Source organism: Delphinapterus leucas, chromosome 9, assembly GCF_059928025.1.
Source record: "Delphinapterus leucas isolate spDelLeu-1000000601 "Yukka" chromosome 9, BTC_Dleu_Yukka2, whole genome shotgun sequence".
NCBI classification, from domain to species: Eukaryota; Metazoa; Chordata; class Mammalia; order Artiodactyla; family Monodontidae; genus Delphinapterus; species Delphinapterus leucas.
In genome coordinates, this window is record NC_143137.1 from 106,101,008 (window position 1) to 106,124,108 (window position 23,101).

Sequence of the window (23,101 nt, forward strand, 5' to 3'; positions counted from 1 at the left end):
CATTTAATTTTATAGATTAATATAAGGACATTTATATTTTTATAGCAAGTCATCTCATCCATACCTGTGATATATATTTCTTTTACTCATGTGTCCTCTAATAAAGTTTTCATTATGAAGATTTTCTGCATAATTTATTAGGTGAAACCCCATACTCTCTATAGGTTTTGTTACTATGGTAAATTCATCTTGTGTTGTATCTAGATATTGATGCTATGGAGGAACACAATTGATTTTGGTGTATTAATTTTTTTCCAGCCCCTATGTTGAGCTCTTTTCTTAGATTTAATAGCTTATTGATTTCCCTTTGTTTCCAATGAAATACATAATCAAAACAATCTATAAATATGAAATTTTTATCTATATTCTTCTAAACCTTCTCTCTCTTTCTATTTCTCTCAATACACAGCTCCAAAAAGGTCAGTTCCAATAGACCAGTAATGTTAGAAATCTTTATCTCAATTCTCTCCTTAAAGGAAATGCTAAGTTTTTAAAAAAATTAGTAGTATAATAATTTTTGTTAGTGTAGACATGTGCCATGTATTTTTGGTGTATAGCCTTTATCAAGGAAAGATAGTTATTATTTGGATCTAGTTTTATAAAATTTACCCTACCCAATAGATTTTGAACCTCATGGGATGCTTTTTATCTCCTCTATCTAAAAAGAATGATATGATTTTCTCCTTTTTTTTAACTAATACAGTGAATCACATGAATTGATTGGCCGATACTGAACCAACCTTGCATTCTCAAGGATAAACCCACTTGACCAAATCGTATTAGAGTATAGATTAGCTTTTGCTGTATTACAAACCACCTAACAACTTAGTGGCTTAGGGAGATCAGCTCGGTGCTTTGTGACCACCTAGAGGGGTGGGATAGGGAGGGTGGGAGGGAGGGAGACACAAGAGGGAAGAGATATGGGAACATATGTATATGTATAACTGATTCACTTTGTTATAAAGCAGAAACTAACACACCGTTGTAAAGAAATTATACTCCAGTAAAGATATAAAAAACAAAACAACAACAACAAAAAACTTAGTGGCTTAAAATAGCAGTTACTTGGCAATTTGGGACTGGATTCATCTGGGTAGTGTTTACTTTTGGTTTTATCTGGGCTCCTTCATGCAGTTTTAGTCAACTGATGGATCAGCTGAGTGAGAGCTGGTCTGAGACAGCCTCACTCACAGGTTTGGTGGTTGGCATGGACAGTGGGAGCACCTGGTCCACTTGTCTTCAGAACCTAGTGGGCTAGTCCTCGGCAACTGAGCCATCAAGCTCTTTTGCTATTGTCTCATCATGTGGGTTGCGTATGCCAAAGCGCAGTCCTGCTGAAGTGGTGACTCAGGAATGAGGGTGTCAGAAGGGGATTGTACCATAATTTTTGAAACATCCTATCACAATGTTTTTAATATATCTTAAAACTCCGTGGAATAATAGTGTATTTAGGTTTTTGACATATTTTTAATAAGGAAAATTTGATTGTAATGTTTTTTTATATTGCCCCTGTTTGGTATAATATTCTTCTTGCACCTCTAGCCCCATTATTCTAGCTTGGGGTACTTAAAATGTATTGAAGGGGATAGAAATGAGTATTGCATCTTAAATAAAATAGTCTTGGACAAGTGGTTCCCACTTATCACTGAGGTTGTTCAAAAGGCTGCACTCTCACAGTGGACTATTGAACCCTTATGCACACCAAGCATTACATCTCACTCACACCTTACTAGCATTCTTGTGCTGGTTCCTTGATTTTAATTTAAAAAGTAATAAGTACTTGAAAAAATACAGAGTAAGAAGCAAAAACCCTCCATCACCCTAGTCTCTTTCCCTCACAGGGGAAGCAACTATAAAGTTAAGATGTCAATTTAAAAATATTTACAAGATGAAAATGATTCTCAAAAGTCCTTGGGGGCATTTAATCATTGAAGGGTATGCTGAAGAAGGTAAGTAACAGTTTGACCTCCAATCCAGAGATTATTGGCAATAAGTGTAAACAGTGCTCTAACAACATGGCCTAATAGAACTATAGAGCTAAAGAAAAAGCTAGGATTAGGATTATTGGGTCCAAATTCACATTGTTCATAGTGAAGAACCTTAAAATCATGAAATATTGACTGATCTCTAATTCTAAGTCATTCCAGAATGCTATTTTCTATGTCAAAGAGTGGAGTTTGAGAGAGAAATAAGAAGGAATAAAGTCCAGTTTGGTTTTAAAGAATCATGGAGAAATGAAGATTATTTCTTTCATAATTTCCCTGTAGATAGAGCTCTTCTATGAGTGACTGTTTCACTAAAGCAGGGAAATACAGGGTGTTATCCAGAAAATCGTATCAGTTTACTTCAAGTCAGTCCTCTTCTGGGCAAACACATCTTTAACTTCATTTGTATTATATAGTATTTTAAATTATGAATTGTTTTGTCTTCTCAGGTCAGTTTCTTCTAGCCACGTGGGTTTGTTCTCTATTTATTCCTTCCTTCTTCCCTCTCTTCCTTCTCTCCTGTACTCCCTTTTTATTAGTGAATTGGAAAGACGATTTCCTTATATATGCTAAACTATGCAATAGCAAAACCCCAAAATATAACTAACATTTTATGAAGAAGACAATAACGAAAAAAAATTATAGTGGAAAAATCTTAGGAAACTGGAAGGAATTTGGGGGTCTTTCTGTCTCGAAGTAGATTTGGAATGTGCATTTCAGGTTCTCTTTTATAATGCAGGGTTGCTAGTTGAGCCTTTATTTTGTTTCCAGAAAAACAATCAGCTTACATATTTTTTTTAAACAAGGTTTTCTTCACCTTTGGAAATTAGTAATGATTAAAAAGAATATTATACAGTTAAGTGATGTCTAATTTTTTTCCTCATGAGTTCACTGTACTTCAGGTTATAGCCCTGATCTGTTTAATCCTCCAACAATCCTGAGAGGGAGCAAAGGGGCAGATGTTCTTTCCTCATTTCACAGATGAGAAAACTGAGGTTCAAAGATTCAAAGTGAGGTTAAGTGCTTCTGCCAAGTTCATTCTCTGAGGTGAAGCTGGAGCCAGGAATAGCACCTCATCCTCTTGTTTTCTCTCATGTGATACTCCATCCGCTGACCCACTCTGACTATAAAAACGCACTGTACCAGGCCTCACACAGTCCCTGAAACGTCCTTTTAGTAGGATACTATGGTAGTGACAAGATTGAACAGATATAAAGAATGCTGTAAAAAAGGACCTGTCTTTTTTGTTGACTCCATCCCGTAAAATTCCACAGCCACACTGCATGAGAAACATGAGACATCCATTAAGATCATGTTCCCATTAGTTCCCAAAATCTAGCTAGAACTAGATTTTGCAGAAATTGAAGACACATCTTGTGGCCTGACTGCTGAAAATGAGTGTCTCAGGAGTCAGAGAGGCATTGCTGCTCAACGAAGTCAAGAATGCCCTTTGCTAATTGTCTCTCCTCCATTTCTGAGGGAATTTAAATTCATGATCGGCGCCATATATTATACTTCAATACTATTCATCATCCATCTTGTACGTATTTGCAGGAAAGAATGTTGCCCAAGTCATTATATCCCGCCATGATTCACAGTCGTATGACCTTAGGTGGCAGCTCAGCAGGAGCTTACCAGTGCCTTAAATCATCCCTGTTGTGGACATACAAGAGTGTGACCTCTGACTTCCCAAGCTGTCTCTTCATGAAATGAAAATGGAACTGAGAGTTTAGGGGAAAGTTTTGAAAGTGTCTGGCTCTTGTAGTCATCTAATGAGGTCCTCATTTCTAGCTGCTAAGCATGCCCTTTAATTGATGGTCACTCGAAAATCAATGATAATGTAACTGTCCAACTCTTTGGAGCTATTTTTCTCTCTGCTTTCTATCCTGCAAGTACATGATAAAAGCAACCACCCATTCAGCCATTATCTTGTGTCACTTACTATTCAGAGATCAGTCTTCCTTTATGTGCTCCTTCAGGAAAGACCTGGGTTGTACTTTTCACTTGCCTTTCAGGCACAGAGTAGGGTCCTTGGCACAGATTAAGTCCTCAAAAATGTTAGATGAGTGGATGGGTGGGCAGTGGATTGCAGTACATGAGCAACTACATTAGCATTGTGATACATGACAAGGAAATGACCTCAGTTGGGGAAATAAATGCCTAGCACATATGCCACCACTTTCCCCTTCCATCTTCATTACAGTCCTTACTAATCTATTATGACATTTTTCCCCATTGGGTCTAGACATGACCTCAGGATCCTTGTAGAATATAAACAGTCCTGTGCAATGTAAACCTTGTATAATGTAAACAATGCTTTACTGTTTGATTTGAGTTGGGACACGAGAAGAATCCTATTTTCCGTCCATAACATAGACGTTGGGAATAATAACTAATGCTCATGTAAACATATAGATTCATAGGATAGAAAAAATAATTTTTAAGGAATGACCTAGTACAGAGTCAGGGGGAAAATATATGTTAACTTGATTATAGAAATTTGGTTCAGCCACTCAGCTTCAACCTTCAAACATCATGTCACTTTTTATTTTAAATCAACATATGAATCCAAGGTATAGCAAAATAAACCATTAACCTTGCAGAACAGGGCCCTTCTAGATATGATCTCGTTAGGACCTGATCCTCCATGGTTGTATCTACACAGAGGGGTAATGCCAGTCCCCTACTGGGAAGTTGAATTGGAGGAAGAGATAGACATAGAGGTACTATGGATAATTCTAGACTGACATGGTCATCAAGAAGTCCTGTGAAAAATAATTTCTGGTGAGTATAGAGTAAATCAGCAATGAGAAACGGAGAGGGTTGGAATTAAGTAGACTCATCACTAGTCCGTGGTTATTACCAGTGTACAGGTTTAGCAATGAATTACTCAAGGTAATTGGTGCTAGGTAGTATGACAAACACTCCTGAAAGCCAAGTGTCTTAACTTAATAAATGTTTATTTCTCTTGTCAGAGACCCGTGTGAATTAGGTGGTTCATTCTTAGCAGATTGCTTTCAAGTAGTGAATCAGGAACCCATGCCCCCTCCACCTTGAGGTGTTGTCTTAAATGCATGACTACCTAAACTACAGCAGAAGGGAACATGGGCAATCATGCATAATACCTCCTGGCCAGGCCTGACATACCCTTTCAACAAGAATGCAAAAACTTGACCTCTGCCTGGCTTCAAGGGAGGTTAGAAAAGGTCATTGTTCTGTGTGTCCAGGAAGAGGAGAATGAAATGCGTCTCACTGTCTCATCCATAGCTGAAGGCAGGTAATCTGTGACAGAGAGCAATGTTTGCAGATGGTGATACATGAAGATTGAGGAAGATTGATTTCTCAGTCATTGAGGAGTACTGTTCCATCTAACTGAGTTCTGAATGGTAATAAAGTCATCCACTGAAAACTTACCAATCTAGTTTGTGTGCAAGATATTATGAATTATAGTCTTACCATTAATTTAGCAGACACAAATATTTACATCTACCAAGCACTGTGCTGGCAACTGCAGCTTACCAGCACTTCTTTCCTGGGCCCTGGATAATTTCCAGTAGTTGGTATCAGGATCTAAGCTATCCACTTGATGTGGACACTAGTCCCCTTGTAGCCCTCTCAGAGGAGCCTTTAACCATTCGTGGCCAAAAACAAAGGAAATGGGCAAGAGTTACTGCTCTGCTTATCAGAAAGTGTCTCCTAAAGTCTTGTCTCCTAAATCATTTTTATGGCCCCTTTATAGTAATTCTTTCTTTATTCACATTTCTTGGCCTACTGAACACTATAATTAAATCCTCCCTCAATTTTCTTTTTCCTGAAGTATATAAAACTACATTTTCTTCAGCCTTTTTTTAAAAAAAATGATAATTGTTTATTTGTATTTGGAAAATCTAATGAGATCACATATTTAAAAATCACATACTATCAAAAGATAGATAGTAGTAGTAATTCCTTCTGGAATATTTTTCCCCCTCGTCCAACCAATGTTAGGTCCCTTACCCCCTTTCTTAGCAACTTTTATTAATTTCTTATGTGTCTATCAGAAGTTTTTTGTGGCAAAGGTACATGTGTATGTTTCAGAGGTTACTGTTGTCATGAATTCACAGAAGCCAGAGCCTGGAAAGCATTAAGTGGTCCTGAGCACCCCATTTCCAATGAGAGAGCGTAGCAGTGCTCAAACGGCTGGGTGCCCTATAATTCAACTCAATTCTGGCACTATCTACCTGTAGACAGCATCAGATCTCACGTGTTAAGGGCTCAGTCCAGCAGGAATGCACACACACACTTCAGGTGCCAGTCACCAAGTATATGTTGTCACCTGTGCTTCTGACCCTTGTACCACAGATCAGAGGTTCCAACGACCCCCTTCTTAGCTTTAATTAATTTGCCCAAGTGACTCATAGAACTCACAGAAATATTCTATTAACTAGATTAACCGGTGTATTATAAAATGATAAAACTCAGCAACAGCCAGATAGAAAACTTGTATAGGACGAGGTATGAGGAGAAAGCATGGAGCCCACTCTCCCCAAATCTCCATGTGCTCACCACCTGGGAAGCTCCCTGAACCCTGTCCTTGGGGGTTTATGGAGGCTTCAGGACACAGGCCTGACTGAATAACTCATTGGCCATGGGCGATTGAGCTCAGTCTTGAGTGGCTCTTCCCTGCCCTGAGGGCAAGGGGGTGGGACTGAAAGTTCCAACCTCTAATCACAAGGTTGGCTCCACAGGCTCCCATCCTTAGGTGCTTTCCAAAGATCACCTTGTTAACATAACAAAAGACACCATTATCATCTCATCACTTAGGAAATCCCAAGGGTTTTAGAAACTGTGGCAGAAACTGGGACAGAGACCAAAAATATAATTCTTATTACTCCTAAAGCACAGTTATCTAGGTAAATGTTTGTATCACCCCAAACAGGCAGTAGTCACCAGGGAAAATAAGTTAATTGCCAGTCTTTTCTATTAATTTTTAAAAATCAGATTTAAGAAGAGAATTTTTTTAATGGCCAGTGAAAATGTCTCTTACTTTAGCTCTTGCCCTTTTCTACTTATTATTTATTTTTTCAATTTTTAGTTTAGTTTTGAAAAGTGTCTTTAAGTTATTTTAAGGTTAGAACCGAACCTTCCAGGGTTAAAAAAATATTGCGTCTCTTCAAAGAGATTATTTTAGACTTAGTGAAATGGATTTGATGCTAGAGAACATGTGACATCATACATTTGACCTTTTTGAAATGATTTACATTATATCAGCTACACTTTAAGTCCAGCAACTGTAACCAAAAAAAAAGAAAGAAAAAACCCTACTAATTAAGGCAACTTTGCAGATTGATGGCATTAGATTATCAATTAAGATCTCAGTTTTAAACCAGATTTTTCCTCTAAATAGTGATCCAAAGAACACTAGTTTTAGGGTCAGTCTAATTAGTCAGACAGCTTCCTGATTGTTTAGCGCCTTCACTTGAAGTTTGTTAAATATTTTGAATATCACCTATGCTCCCATGGGACATTAGTGAATGAAGTCAACAAAAAAGGGAAAAAAAGTAAGAAAAAGGATTTTGTAGTAAAATAAACTTGAGAAATCCTGGGTTCAGTAAATTTAAACATGTGTCGTGACTGCAGGACTTTTGAGATGTGGAATGAGCTATAATGTGCTCTGTGAATTTCACTGTTAAGTAGAGTTTGGTCTGAAGTGTTTTTAAACTTTATTTGGCTCTACAACCCTTTGTCAGTGGAACATTTTAAAGGACTCTGTTTCTAGCAACTTTGGAAAATGCTGTTCTGGTCTCAGTTAAGCCCTTGAAATCTTAGCATTTGGAAGGAGATCCACACACAAGCTCATCCAATTTCTGGTACAGAAATCTGCCATGTATCCATGCTATAGGCTCACTCAGCTGTGGATGAGTATTTTGATAACAAAATGCTCATTACCCATAAATCAGCTGATTCTATAGTCAGAATGCTGGTCTGTTAGGAGGTTTTAACCTTTTAAGTGCCTTTTACTATTAGAAAATTTTAAGTTTTAAAATTTTGTCTATTGGACCTAGATCTGATCTCTGGATTAAGATAAGTCCTACTCAAGTAAAAGAATCCTTATTTTTCAAGGATGATTTGTACATGAAAAAAAAAATCCATATACTTAAAATCATCTGTAGTGACTGAAGAGTAATTGAAAATACATTTGAAAATAATTTTCATTTGAAACTTATGTCAAAATATTATATAAACGAATCCAGTATATTTTCTCTTATAGCCAGTAAAATTTAGGTTAAATTTTAATTAAGCACAAGTGCCACAATTAAAAAAAAAGAATTACATTTTGTTTTGAGTGATTATTTCAGCAAAACTGGTTTATGGGACAGTAAACTGTCCTTCACTGCATGTTCAATGTTAGCAGCTCAAACAGGCTAATTCTGGTAAAAATTCAACAGTTTTCCAAGGCCTTCTCTTAGTTATTTGATACTCAATTGTTTTTTCTTTTACTTCTATTCTATTGTATCTCTTTTTTAAATTGTTAACTACACATCCTCATTTATCAATGGCTTTGTATGTTTAACCCAGCAGATCTCTGGTATTATTTACAATGGCTTCATGATAGTATATCTTTAAAATTCAGAATTTCACTTTAAAGTTGAATTTTATTTCTATTATACGGTATTATGTTTATGTTATGAATCCATCAGTGAGTAATTTGCTGAAACAGGATGATCAGTTTGCTGACTTAGAAGGGCTGGAATCTATAGACACCTTAAAATTAGGATGTAGATAACGAATAGTTGGATGACAAGAAACCCTGTTATATGAAAACAGGGATAATGAGTGTTCCAAATCTTATCTTTTCTGTTCTTACTTTTCTCCAAAGGTTAGCTCTAGAGTCCTTAATTCTCCATTCAGTATTAAATTGACTATTTTGCCACAACTACTGAGCCTGTGCTCTAGAGCCTGCGAGTCACAACTACTGAAGCCTGTGTGCCACAACTACTGAACTCCATGCACCTAGAGCCCATGCTCTGCAACAAGAGAAGCCACCAAAATGAGAAGCCTGCACACCGCATAGAAGAGTAGCCCCCACTCACCGTAACTACAGAAAGCCTGTGTGTAGCAATGAAGACCCAACACAGCCAAAAATAAAATAAATACATTTATTTTTTAAAAAGTGGATGTATTTAAAAAAACCCCAAAAGGTCCTACTGTATAGCACAGGGAACTACATTCAGTATCCTGTGATAAGCCGTAATGGAAAAGAATATGAAAAAGAATGTATATAAATGTATAAATGAGTCACTTTTCTGTGCAGCAGTAATTAACACAACACTGTAATTCTACTATATGTCAATAAAAAATAAAATTTAAAAAAACTGCCATAAAAATCACCACAGAAGGGGACTTCCCTAGTGGTCCGGTGGTTAAGACTTCGCCTTCCAATGGAGCGGGTGAGGGTTCGATCCCTGGTTGGGGAGCTAAGATCCCACGTGCCTTGCGACCAAAAAACCAAAACATAAAACAGAAGCAATACTGTAACAAATTCCATAAAGACTTTAAAAATAGTCGACATCAAAAAAATCTTTTAAAAAATCACATAAATCAGAAAGAAATGAAACATAATAAAGTCCATACATTAAAAAAAAAGAGCACGGGTTCTGGTCACATCCCAGCTTCCCACTTACTTACAGCTGTGTAATTCTGGGCAACTCACATAATGTCTCCTCAGACTCCTCATCTATAAATGGGGATGGTAATAGTTCCCTACCTCATAGTGTTGCTGTAATCCATAAACACGGTTAAGTGCCTTGGTAAATTGTTTGATGCTCTCTGGTTATTGTGAATTAAAATATGTCAATGGCTTCTGGCCATACGATTTATAATAGTTTGACAGTTAACCAAATGGTAAAACTATTCCATTTATTATTCCCATCTCTTTTTACCCCTTACCCTGTTTTGTTGTTTATGTTTTCTCCCACCACAGAGTGTCAGTTCCAGGAGAGTAAAAGCTTTATTTTGTTCACTGCTGAAAGCAATAGCACCCAGAAAAGTACTGTACATATGAAGCCCTCAGTAAACACTAGCTGAATGAATGGTGCAAACTGTCACAAGGAAAAATACACCAAAACTTTCATTATAAATAAAAAAGTATAGACAAATCTTTCTCTAATGGCTTCCAGTCAAGTATTTTAAAACACCATATGCTATAATAAAAACGTAAGTAATTTATTAAAATTTGAAGGCAAAAACATAATTTTAAGAGATTTTAAAAGATTTAGACCTATGTTAGGCGTGATGGAATATGGATGCTTTCTGGAAATTCACAATCAGATCCAAGAGTATCACTTTCAGAATGTTCTAGTAGACTGAGTTTACTTTTATTTGTCTTTGAAGAAACAGTCACTATTGTACTCTCTTTCTTAACAGAAATGTGTTTTTTCGAAGACTCACTTCTAATTGGTTCATTAAGCAAAGAATTATTTTGCCCAATTCCTTTGCTTTTCTGCTTTACAGGTGAGTCAGAGCAGGAATGCAGGTCCTTCCCAGGTTGTTTCTTAGCAGAGTAGTTTTTGGTATATTATGCTCTGGTCATTTTCTCTGAGGAAGACCTGGTATTTCTAGGTAATTCCTCTTCTTTTCTTTGACTTCCAGTTCCAGAAATGACGTCTGCTGAAGGAGAACATGTTCTAGCAATGAAATCTTCAAAAGACTCCTGCCGCTGCTCTGTGACTGCGACCCCCAGGTTGTCTTTGGAAGTCTCTAAGGCCTCCTGAGTAGAGACTGGGACATGGAAGGTGTCGACAGGCAAAGGAATCCCAGCATCACCTGTAATTTTCTGAAACTGGAGGGAAAGACAAAAGACAAGACAAAAATTCAGTGATGAACAAAGCCAACCATTCAAAAGTAGAGTTCAAAACTTCAGTGTTACTCTGTGATCTTATTATTAACACAGTCAATTGATTATTCAGAAGATTTCAGAGCCAGTTTTTCTCTAATTATATCCTGCCAAGTGATTCTCAGCTTAACCTAGCTATATCCAAGGCTATGTCTGCTACAAAATTAATTTCTTTGCTATCCTCCAGGCACATGTAAACAGTATATAATATAGTTTGTGACCAGACTGTCAGTTCCCAAGACCAGTTCCCAAGACCAGTCAGTTCCCAAGACCAGTCTGAGATTGGCTGAGCTGGGTGAAGGGGGCTCCAAGTGAGGCTGGAGGAAAAGCTGACAGGTTTCCCCTCCCGTTCCCATGACCAGGTGAGTCACTGTAATATCTTACGTATCAGCTATGTCAAGATTACTTATTTTAAAAATTATATCAGTACGTGTACCTCCATTAGTGTTCCTTCATTGTTAAGCTGACTGCATACAAATAGAAACCTAGATAAAATATGAATAGAACAGACATTTATACAATTTTAAATTTGGAATATTTTCTGTAATGTTTTCTTTCTTCATTAAGGAGAGTTTGCTTTAACTCATACATTTTCTAAAGAACTTCCAGTTTTCTTATGTACAACAATACAGTATCATGAAACAGGCCCACATTCACTAATCTCAGATTTGGAGAGGACTCCAGAGTCTTCTAGCTCCCGAGCATGTGAACTATTAGAGACTGACCATTATTATTTTCTCTCTGACTTGGTCATTTCCTTTTTGCTAATCACTCTTAGAATCCTTAAGTGCTGTCCTCTCCACTTACTTGGAGATTTTGCGTTGGTCCTGGGGCACTCTGCTTTGATTCTGATTTTTCTTCTTCAAGTGCCTTCTTTTCTTCTTTAGGTGGACTACTAACAGTAGAATTCATCTGGGGACGACCTAGTCAATGAAAATCTGACTGATCTATACCAGCCATTGTGGCCAGCTGCCCAAGCCTGGACCAGAGGAGGAAAGGAGAAAAGACAAAGGTTATTACAATCACAGAAGAGCAGTTTAGATTTCCCCAGACCTACAATCATGAAATACTTCTAAAATCTTAAAAGCCAACATCCTACTCCATACTACAAGCCTCTCTCTCCCCCAAATTCTCAGCCCTTTCCAGATTCATCCTCTAGGAGACATCCCACTGTCTCACTAGCAGCTTCAACATGTACCATGCACCCCGTCCACTGCCAGTCACACCTCCATTCCCACACTTCTTTACCACCTTTCCTCCAGTTTCCAAGAATGTGTTTGTTCCTTCCTTCCCAACACCAACTCATTCACTGACAAAACACCACTCCATCAACTATCAATCTCCACTTCCCTCTTTCAGCAAAATTGCTCACGGTTGAGAACCACTGACCTATATCTTCCCTGCAGATTAATAATAATTTTTATGTCTAAGACAAAAATAACTTTAATTCAAACTTATCAAACAAGCAAAGTAAATGGAAGATAGGAAAATTCTTATCCATTCCCGAATATTTTCAATGAAAACTGCTTTCAATTTAGTCTTTACAAAAAACTGTACCTACTAATTACTCTGTCTACAGGTTACTCTTTTATAATGGGCTCCCCACTCTACCAAAGCAGGCTCCCCTATTTGCATTTCTTAAAAAATTTAATTCCTCCTTTTAAAACGTCAACTATATTACCTATAATTACACTAAATTTGGCTAAATACGGCCACGTAAGTGATGAAAATTGCTCCAGTTCCTCAGCAAACTACCATTATAGTCGCAAAGAGAAGAACGCCATGAAGAGAAATGAACTAACCCAGCATCTTTAAGGAGATCCAAGAAAGCATGGAACTTCTGAAAAGAATTCTCAATGCTGCCCAAAACACCTTCATCATCCAGGATCATGCTTGTGGACATGAAGGGCTTCAGACAAAGAGAAATTTACATTTCTTAACTGGGCATTTTCATGTTCCAGCTATAAAAGAAGACGGAAAATGTCTGACATGATTTTTTTCTCATTGTCATCAAAAGTAGTCTTGCCTAGTTTCAAGGAACAAAACTGAAACACTCAAAATGTAATTAATCTGTAATTAACCTAACTCTCCACCAGTAAAGACAGAGACCATTATCACATAATAACCAAAACCCCCAGGCACCCAACAAAGTTTCCTATATAACGCTTAGGTGGTATATAAATAAACCAAAGTTATCGTTTTATTAATGATCTTTCACAAAAGATCACATTTCTAACTGGTTCAATTCATAATGGAGCCTCATTCCACATCAGAAAATTACCTGCTTTAAGTTTCCCTTAAATTAGAAAGTGAATTATAGAATCTGATCTGAACAAAACATTACAACTCTGCTGAATGTTAAGAATTAACTTTAGTGAACAAAATATCTAATGCTTACGTTTAAAAGTCCTAAATCATACCCAACCCTTAAATGTACGATCACCAATGTTTTCTTTGGCTCCTTCAAAATATTCACTCCCGTGCACTCTTCCCCTTCCGCTCATCACCTATGCACTTAAAACCCCCTATAAGCTCAACTCCAGTATTTCTCAGAAAGGCTGTTATGTTCATGATGCCCCTTTTGCCTTATATAAGCAGGTGCTCACCATTTGTTGAATGAGTGTCCGCCAATCCAGTGGATATGCACTTTGAAAAATTCCTCCCTATGCTCAACCTCTGATAAAGTATATTTAGAACTTTTTAGATTATGCCCTGCTTTCATGCACATTACCTAATGTAATTCTTATAGTATATATTTTTATCTTTCATTGCATTCTTAGAAGTTTTCCAATATCTTAAATTTATTTAAATGATTCACTTTCCTAATTCATTGCCAGGAGAGTCTCATCATGTCTTTTATGCTACTGTATATATAGTATATGCACAAAAAGTGCTTTCTTGAATCAAAGAATCATGAACAGATCATAAGCTAATGTCATAAAGCACGTGCACGCGTGCGCGCACACACACACACACACACACACACACAACGAGATTTTCATATTTTTAAAAACATGCTTTCTGGAATATAGATCATATGATCACTAAATACCAGTAAATGCAAAAGTCCGTATGATACAACCAATTTGCAACATATTACAGTTTTAAAGTTTACAAACTATGTGTATATGGATTAAAATCAAATCGAAATAAAACCAAAACACTCCCAAAAGTATAAGAAATTGTTTACTTCATTGACTCATTTATCAGCCTTAAGTCTTATTACTCTTTCCTCCTTTAACTGCTTTAGGCACTCCTCCAGTTTTTCCTAAACAAACAGAGTAAATGTTATAACTAATTCGTAGTATAATATCCAAAAGCCTTTCCAGCTATAGGACTCATCAGGATTTAGGGGCAGAGCCAGAAGTGAACTCAGATTTTAGTCTGCTACTGGTAATATCATACCATGCTAGTGAAATGAATTATCAAAATCTATCAAATTAGCATAGTAAAGATTTATTTAAATTCCACTTTTTCCAACATAAATTTGTGGCAGCCCACCATAAAAGGCATATGCGTATAACATAGCAAGTCAGAAATAAATAGTTAAGAACAAGAAAGAAAAGTTCTATTTTTATTTGTGGGTCTCTTTATAGTAGGAACTCCTATTAATGAACATGCTTAACACACCTGAATTGCATAACTGCAGATTCAAAAGCATTTTTTTTTAAAGTAATCACTTTATTTTTTTTTATTGCGGTACACGGGCCTCTCACTGTTGTGGCCTCTCCCATTGCGGAGCACAGGCTCCAGACGCGCAGGCTCAGCGGCCATGGCTGACGGGCCCAGCCACTCCGCGGCAAGTGAGATCTTCCCCGGATCGGGCACGAACCCGTGTCCCCTGCATCGGCAGGCAGGCGGACTCTCAACCACTGCACCACCAGGGAGGGAAGCTCCAAAAGTAATCACTTTTAAAGCAATTTACAGTCAAGCACTGTTCCTGGAGTTCCCTGGGCATTAAATCTAATCATCAAAACCCTAAGAGGGGGCTTCCCTGATGGCGCAGTGGTTAAGAATCTGCCTGCCAGTGCAGGGGACACGGGTTCGAGCCCTGGTCTGGAGAGAACCCACGCGCCTCGGAGCAACTAAGCCCGTGCGCCGCGACTACTGAACCTACGCTCTAGAGCCCCCGAGTCACAACTACTGAGCCCGCGTGCCACAACTACTGAAGCCTGCGCGCCTAGAGCCCATGCTCCGCAACAAGAGAAACCACCGCAATGAGAAGCCCGCACACCACTACGAAGAGTAGCCCCCGCTCGACACAAGTAGAGAAAGTCCGAGAGCAGTATCAAACACCCAGCGCAGCCAAAAACAGATAAATAAAATAAATTTATTTAAAAAACAAACCGTACGAGGAAAGAACAATCACTAACTCCATGTTATTTTACAGATGAGGGAAACAGAGGCAGAGAAGTAGAGTAAGTAGAGCAGCACAGCCAAGGTCACACCACTAAGTAGCAGAGCCACACTGTGGACTCAGGAAGCTGGGTGCCATTCCTGCTCACGGAGGTGGTAGTCTTCCCATTCACCAAGGTCACTGAAATAAAATGAACACTGATAAACTCCCTTAGGAGTTTCAGGAAATAAGACACTTCGGTCCGTGAAGTGGGGACACTGCTTGCAATAGGCAGAATTCTAACAGAGCCCCTAAGACTCCTACTTACTGAAGTACACAAACCTTCCACTTATCCAATCAAACTCTAAATCTAGGTGCTGCAGTGAAGGGATTTTGCAGACGGAATTAAGGTTCAAAATCAGTTGATTTTTTTAAGATAGGGAGATTATTCTAGGTGGATGTGACCTACTCAGGCACCCCATGAAAAGGACCTGAACTCTTCCTGAATGGAAGTACAAAAGGGACAAGAGGGAGACTCTCCATTGCTGGCTCTGAATAAGTCCAATGCTGTTGCAGGGAAGGCAAGTGAGAGGCCTCTAGGAGCTGAGACTGTCCCCCGAATGACAGCCAGCAAGGAAATGGGGACCTCTGTCCTGCAACTGCAGAATCTGAATTATGCCAACAAGCCGAAGAATCTTGGAGCCATTCTTTCCCAGAGCCTCTGGATGCTAACACAGCCAGACTGACATCTTGATTTCAGCTCTGTGACCCACACAAACTATGGTGAACATCCAGCGTTTGGGGCTCAATGTCTTACACTTAAATTTCACGTGCTTCAACACTCTCAGGAGGGAACTCACATGTTCCCGTGTGTATCTGAGCAGGAAACCCAGTCACGCTGTGCCTGGACTTCTGACCTGCAGAACTGTGAGCTAGTCAAATAGGTATTGTTTTCAGTCAGTGAGAGTGTAGTAAAAGAATCAATATCCTACTCAACCTCCAGGTTCGTGAACAAAATAAATGACTGTCATTGTTTTAGGCCACTGTTTCGGGGTGGTTTCTTATGCAGCGATAAACAATCAGAATTCCTATACTTATGAAAACAGTACGGTATATTTATACCTTTTAACTGCTTTGAACAATCACTTAAAGAATGAGGAACTCTATTATATGCCATCATTGGGAGAGGAACTGGTATCACTTTCTGGAGAGTAACTCTTGGTACCTAACAATAATCCTACATCAGGAGTTTACCCTAAGGAAATCAAAGATGTGGGCAAAGATTTATCTACCAACATGATGTCATAAGACTGTTTACAACCAAACCCTAGAAGAAAGCTAAGAGCCTCCAAATGGGGACTGGTTTAAAGAAAAACAGCTCACCGTCTGAAGGAATGCGCTATGAAGCCACTAAGAAAAGAATGACAAGAGGTCTCAACCAGAGTTAATGAATGGGCTTCAGGAGTTCTACATTCATAATATATCTGTGCGTTTTTCCTGGGAGATGATGCATAAGCTTAATCAAATTCTCTGATGTAGAAGAGTATTTAGTGACATGGCAAGATATTTTTGATACTTTTTTAAGACAGAAGAGCAGATTAGGTGTGTGTACACGCAGAGGTGGCTTCTATTTCCTTCAAGAAGCTGTTCATTGTTTACAAACATTTGCTCAATGAACATATATTTTTATATTCAGAACATGTTTAAAAAATTGAGAGTCTAAGAACTTCAAATTCTTTAATGTTTCATTACTAAAGCCAGTCAAGTTTTCAATGGGGAAAAAGGAAAAAAAATGCAAAATTCCTCTACTTTTAATATGATGGTTTAATCAATCTTCTAATTGTGTTAGAAGTGTTAAATTTTTGTGAAAAAGTGTATCCTCCTCCAACAAAGTATTCATAATTCATGTCCCTTACATGGAAATATGGAACCAAAAAAGTTAGAAAGTAAATTTGCTTGATATTCTATTACTTAAGTAAGACTATTGATAAGGCTTTGGAATAATTTTCCTTCCTGTCATCTGCTCTCCTTCCTCCCTTCTGTACACCGGCTAGGGTGATTTTTCTGGGACAAAGCTTCCATCATATTGGATATCAAATTTTATGTTCAACTTTTCTCCATTTAACATTGAAATCAATCATTTCTCATATAATCAGGGGATTCATAACCTTGATTTTTTTTTGTGGGCTACAAAATATTCCACTGAGTGGGTTTACTGGTTAACAATTTTACACATTTAAATTCTTTCCAACTTTTCAATATTATCAGACAATAACCGTTTTTATGCATGAAAGCTTTTTTCCATATTGAGAATAACGTTCTTACAATAAATCCATAAAAATGAGTTTGAGATCAAAGCAAATGAACATTTTTAAGGCTCTGAGGTACCTGTCTCCAAACTTCTTTCCAAAAGATTTCTGAGATTTTACACTGCCATCAGTGATGTATCACTTGGTATATAACCTCTACTATAACTGTTGGCTTACTTCCTCACTTAGAGTGCAAGTTATTTGAAGATAGGGGGTGTATTTTATTAAGTGTTTATCCCCAGCACCTGTGCCTAGCACAACGTAGACGGTCAATAAATAACTGCTTAATAAGGAAAATCCCTGCCAATACAAGATGTATGTGTGTGAAAGACAGACTGTGTTTTTCTCTAACTGGATAGATGAAAACTTGTCATCTTCTTTAATGTGCAATATTTTTGCTTATAATTAGTAATTAAATTTCTCTTTTAGGTTATATTGTAAAAATTCAGATTCTCTGAGGCAAATGGGCCTGGCACTACCCATTAGCTATATAACCTTGGACAAGTTCTATAACTCTAGGCCTCAACTTCCTCATCTATAAAATGGAGATAAGCTCCCATATCACAGAGCTCTTGTGAGGATTACATGAGTTAAAACACATATAAAATTAGAAGAGTGCTTGGTACATAGAATATGTTCAATTAATGCTGAATGAATGAACATGCGAATGCAAACAGTAGTGAAGGGCTTAAAATGAAATGGTCTCATCCCACTCCCACATCCAGCACTCAAGAAGTGACCGATTCTTTACGCAGGTTTTTAATTGTAAAATACGATATGTGTACTGAGAAGTGCACAGAACAAAACTGTCAATGTGACAAATAAAAAGAGAATACTTACATAAACACTACTCGAATCTGAAAGTATTGATACTCGTCAGCATCTCAAACCCCGCCCCATATCCTTTTCTCATCACAAGCTCCTTCCCTCTTCCAGGTTAAACACCATCCTCACTTCTTGACAATCATTTCCTTTAACCTGCATGCATCCCTAACAAAAGAGTTTAGCTTTGTCAACATCTAACTTTATGTAGAGGATCATAGTATATGAAGTCTTTTCTATCTTATTTCTTTCTCTCAACGTTGCTTTAAAAAATTCATCCACATTGCTGCCTGTAGCTCTAGTTCATTCAATTTTATTGCTGGATAGTTTTCCCACTGTACGAATACACAAAATTTATTTAATTTTTGACTCTTAATGGACATTTGGTTTGTTTTCAGTTTGTGCTAATGCAAATCATGGACAGGAATCCTGCTGTACCGGTTATTCTGGTGTATTTACACAGGGCGGGGGTGAGGGCTGCTGGCTCACAGGCTATTTATATACCTTCAGTTGACGGAGAGTGCTAAATGCTTTCCAAAGTAGTTGTGTTGATTTATACTTCAGTATAAACAGGGTAGAAGATTCTCATAGTACTTCAGGTCTACAATACCTGATACTACCAGACTTTATTTATGTATTTGTCAATCTGATTGCCATGTAGTTTCCTTGGTTTTGACTCACTTTTCTCTTATTACTTAATGAAGTCATACACTTTTCTGTGTTTACTGGCTGTCTGGATTTCCTTTTTCATGAGGTTTACGTCAATATTGTTATTTTTTATTTATTTTTTTATTACTATTTATTTATTTTTGGCTGTGTTGGGTCTTCGTTGCTGCGTGCAGTCTTTCTCTAGTTGCGGTGAGCGGGGGCTACTCTTCATTGCGGTGGCTTCTCTTGTTATGGAGCACAGGATCTAGGCACGCGGGCTTCAGTAGTTGTGACACGTGGGCTCAGTAGTTGTGGTTCGCAGGCTCTAGAGCGTAGGCTCCGTAGTTGTGGTGCACGGGCTTCGCTGCTCCGCAGCATGTGGGATCTTCCCGGACCAGGGCTCGAACCCGTGTCCCCTGCCTTGGCAGGCAGATTCTTAACCACTGCGCCACCAGGGAGGTCCAACTATTGTTATTTTGAATTCTTCTCCATTTCCAAGTAATACTCTTACATGACTATTTTCTCACTAAACTGGAGGCATTATCTGTTCACTTTCTAACTTACTAATAAGGGTTTAGTTCCTTTACACTCTTTCCTATGTCCACACTGCTCTGTAAAGTTATGTCATCATGAGTTATTCCACTGCTCATGATCTCTTTGACTTGTAGTGATATACTTAAAAACCTACATTGTTGATCAACTATAAACTCTCTCAACGTCACGCTTTGTAAAATGAGGACATTCATACCATCTTCCCTTTTTTCTACCTCCTGTCTACCTTCCAAACCTAGCTTTTACGTTGTCAAAGTTGAAATTTATATTCTGTTCTATGTGCAGTTAAGTCTTCTGTTATTCGAGAGTCAGTAAGGAGTAAGGTTTAAGAGAACAGGCAGAGAGCCTAAACTCAAAGCCTCGATCCAACCTTAAAATAGGTACAGCCTGGGCAAGTTCCTTCCCTGTCTTAGTTACCTGTTCTCAAAAGTGGGAATGGGGCATCCCTGGTGGCACAGTGGTTCGGAGTCTGCCTGCCGATGCAGGGGACACGGGTTCGTGCCCCGGTCTGGGAGGATCCCACATGCCGTGGAGCGGCTGAGCCCGTGAGCCATGGCCGCTGGGCCTGCGCGTCCAGAGCCTGTGCTCCACAATGGGAGAAGCCATAACAGTGAGAGGCCCGTGTACCGCAAAAAAAAAAAAAAGTGGGAATGATATTAGCACCAACCTCATAAGGCTATTCAGAGGATTAAATGAGTTAATATATGCAAAAACACTTAGAGCCCAATATATACTAAGTACATACTAGTACACAATACATTTCAGTACATACCAACTTAATACTAATACATACTAAGTATAGTTTACTTTAGTTATTAGTGATTACATGCAAGTTGACGATAAAAGCTGCAAACCAAGACAGTATTGCCATTATTACAATTAAATTAATATTGCCCACTGCAGATGTACTGTGTCTCTGTGTACAGACTACACCTTGTTCCATACTGTGCCAGTGTCACTGCCCTTGTGCAGGGTGACCACATACCCCAAGCCGCCTTGGGCTGTTCCAGTTTATACCTGTTGTCCTGATGTTACAGCATTAGAGCGCCTCCTTACACTATTGAAGTGTAAGGAGTTTGGACAAGTTCTGGTTTGGACAACAAATTAGATAGGTGGTCATTACCCCTGTGTGTCACTGAAGAGGGGGACATCTATAGTGTCAAGTTTAAGTGGATTTTTGTCTTCCTCACCAATAGTACGTTAAAAATCAATGATGGTTTAGTTTGCTTCATGTTTATGCCCATATAGCCTTTTCTCCTCTGGAGTTCAAGTTCCTTCTCCTCTTCCTCTCCCTCCTCCCTTCCAACAGTGCCTAATACCAAGTAAGTACAATATGCCTCAAGGTGTTTCTAAGCTCTCAATCACACAATCAATAGAAGCCTCTCCACTCTAGGCTAGCTGCAATCTGCACCGAATCCCCTATTACCTTCCTTCTTGGTTTATTGCCTCATTGTGCTGGATTATTTCTATAAATAGCTTAAGGTGTAGCACAGGAGGTCAATTTTTCAAATTTCTTTGTGTACAAAATATCTTCTTCAGCCTCCACTTATGACTGATAGTTTGGCTGGATACAAACCCCTAGGGTGAAAATTATGTGCCTGAAAAACTTTGGAGGTATCTTTCTAATGCCTTCCAGGATCCATGGTGCTGATGACAAGTATGATAAGGTCAGATTTTAACTCTTTTTTTTTTTTTTTTTTTTTGCAGTACGTGGGCCTCTCACTGTTGTGGCCTCTCCCGCTGCGGAGCACAGGCTGCGGACGTGCAGGCTCAGCGGCCATGGCTCACAGGCCTAGCTTCTCCGCAGCATGTGGGATCTTCCCCGACCGGGGCACGAACCCGTGTCCCCTGCACCGGCAGGCGGACTCTCAACCACTGCGCCACCAGGGAAGCCCTTAACTCTTTTTTTTAGGTGGGCGGTATTTTTCTCTCGGGTATGGATGTATCCTCTCAGTATTTTATTCTATTTTAATTTATTTTTTCAGCATTTTAATGTTTCACAATGAAGGGTGCCTAGGTATGAGTCTATTCTTGCTCATTTTGTGTAATTATTTTCAGTCTGAGGCCTGATGTCTACTTTCAGCTGTGGGGAATTTTGTTGCCCTTTGACAGCTTCCTTCCATTTTTTTTCTGGGTCTGGAGTATCTAATAGTAACATGTTGGATCTCCCAGATGCAGCCTCTCTAACATATTTCTATCACATTTTCCATTATGTCTTTCTTTTTTATATACTGAGAAATGTTTTAAATTCCTACTGAATTTATTTCAGCAACCATATTTTCATTTCCAAGAGACCTCTCTTGCTTTCTGACCATTCTCTTTTTAATTAACACCCTAATCTTATATTATAGTTGCTAGCTCTTTTTAAACCTCTCTCAGGATACTAATTAGGGTTTTTTCTTAAATTATTTTGTTCCCTAAATTGTCCCTGGTCCTACTAGGATACGTTTTCACTCTTTTTCCCCCTCTCATGTTGGAAGCTTTACTCAACTATCAGGCAAATGACAGTTACTTTCTATTTAAGAATGAGTGCAGAAAGCTCCCTGAAGTCAACGATTGATTGGTTTCTTATGCAGGAAAAAGCGGGGAGTAACTGTAATAGGATCTCTCCCAAACACAATTTTCTAGGGTGTAAAAACTCACACTAGCTGCCCTAGTTCTCGCCAGTTTCACTGGTTTCAAAATAAATCATCTCATTTCAGGAGTGTGAGGGCGGGGCTGGGAGTCCACTCCTCCAAACACAACCCTTCAATGAGCTCCCCTATTTCAGTCACACTTTTAACTAACTCCACCCTCTCTCCTACATGCGCATCTGAGCATGGGCCTACTTCTGCAGGTGGGGTCAGAATCCTCCTCAGTTGCAGGTGTTCACTGTGCATATTCTAGGTGATGCTTTTCCTCTGTTCTACTGCTTCAGTTTCACACTCTTCCACTTGTCTTCCGTCTTTCAAAACTATGTTGAAATCTCTTGATTCTTGTGGGCTTATATACTTAAACACTTCGATACCATCATTGTAGTGTCTTGTGAAAACGGAGAAGAGCTAAAAGGGTTCTCAGTGCCTTCTGAATCTGCTATTCTGTGGTCCAGTGTTTAAACTTCTTGGTCTTCCCCAGTGTCTATCATTGCTTTTAGAAATACAATCTCCTGGTCTATTCGTGAAGGAAATGAATACATCACATCTAAAATGACAAGGAAGGCGGGTTAGATGCTCTAGGGTCTTGTCGTACTCTGCCATTTACTAATAAACCACTACGTGCTACAAATTGTAGGTGCTCATTTATAAAACGAAAGGGGGTAACCCTACACGAACTATAGATTTCTCCTACTCTAACATTTCATGATTTTCTAAGTTCTTTTCTTAAAATTTCTCTATATTATCATTAATTTTAATTAAAAAAATAAAAATCTAACTCTCTTTTGAAAACCAAAGAGTAATTCCCATAGTCCTACAATAATGGGATAATTAGTTCTGAAACCTGTCAAGTTTCATGTTTCATATGAAAAGAAAATCACATTAAATAATTTAAAAAAATTAAACATGAACTTTGTAGCACAAAGACAAGGTCCCCCAAA

At 38.4% G+C, this 23,101-nt stretch overlaps 2 pseudogenes across 10 annotated transcripts in view; one reads left to right on the forward strand and one right to left on the reverse strand.

Annotated features, from left to right (window-relative positions):
- The window catches only part of LOC149748476 (metabotropic glutamate receptor 7 pseudogene), a 72,983-nt pseudogene that overhangs the window by 40,932 nt on the left and 8,950 nt on the right, over positions 1-23,101 (forward strand). For 2 of the 10 annotated variants that reach the window (XR_016394436.1, XR_016394437.1), the window contains 2 exons: positions 10,617-11,222; positions 11,748-21,228. The product of XR_016394436.1 is annotated as a metabotropic glutamate receptor 7 pseudogene, transcript variant X1 (transcript). The other 8 variants (XR_016394438.1, XR_016394439.1, XR_016394441.1 and 5 more) reach the window with 8 other exon arrangements.
- LOC149748477 (centrosomal protein of 78 kDa pseudogene) lies at positions 833-10,869 on the reverse strand (annotated as a pseudogene).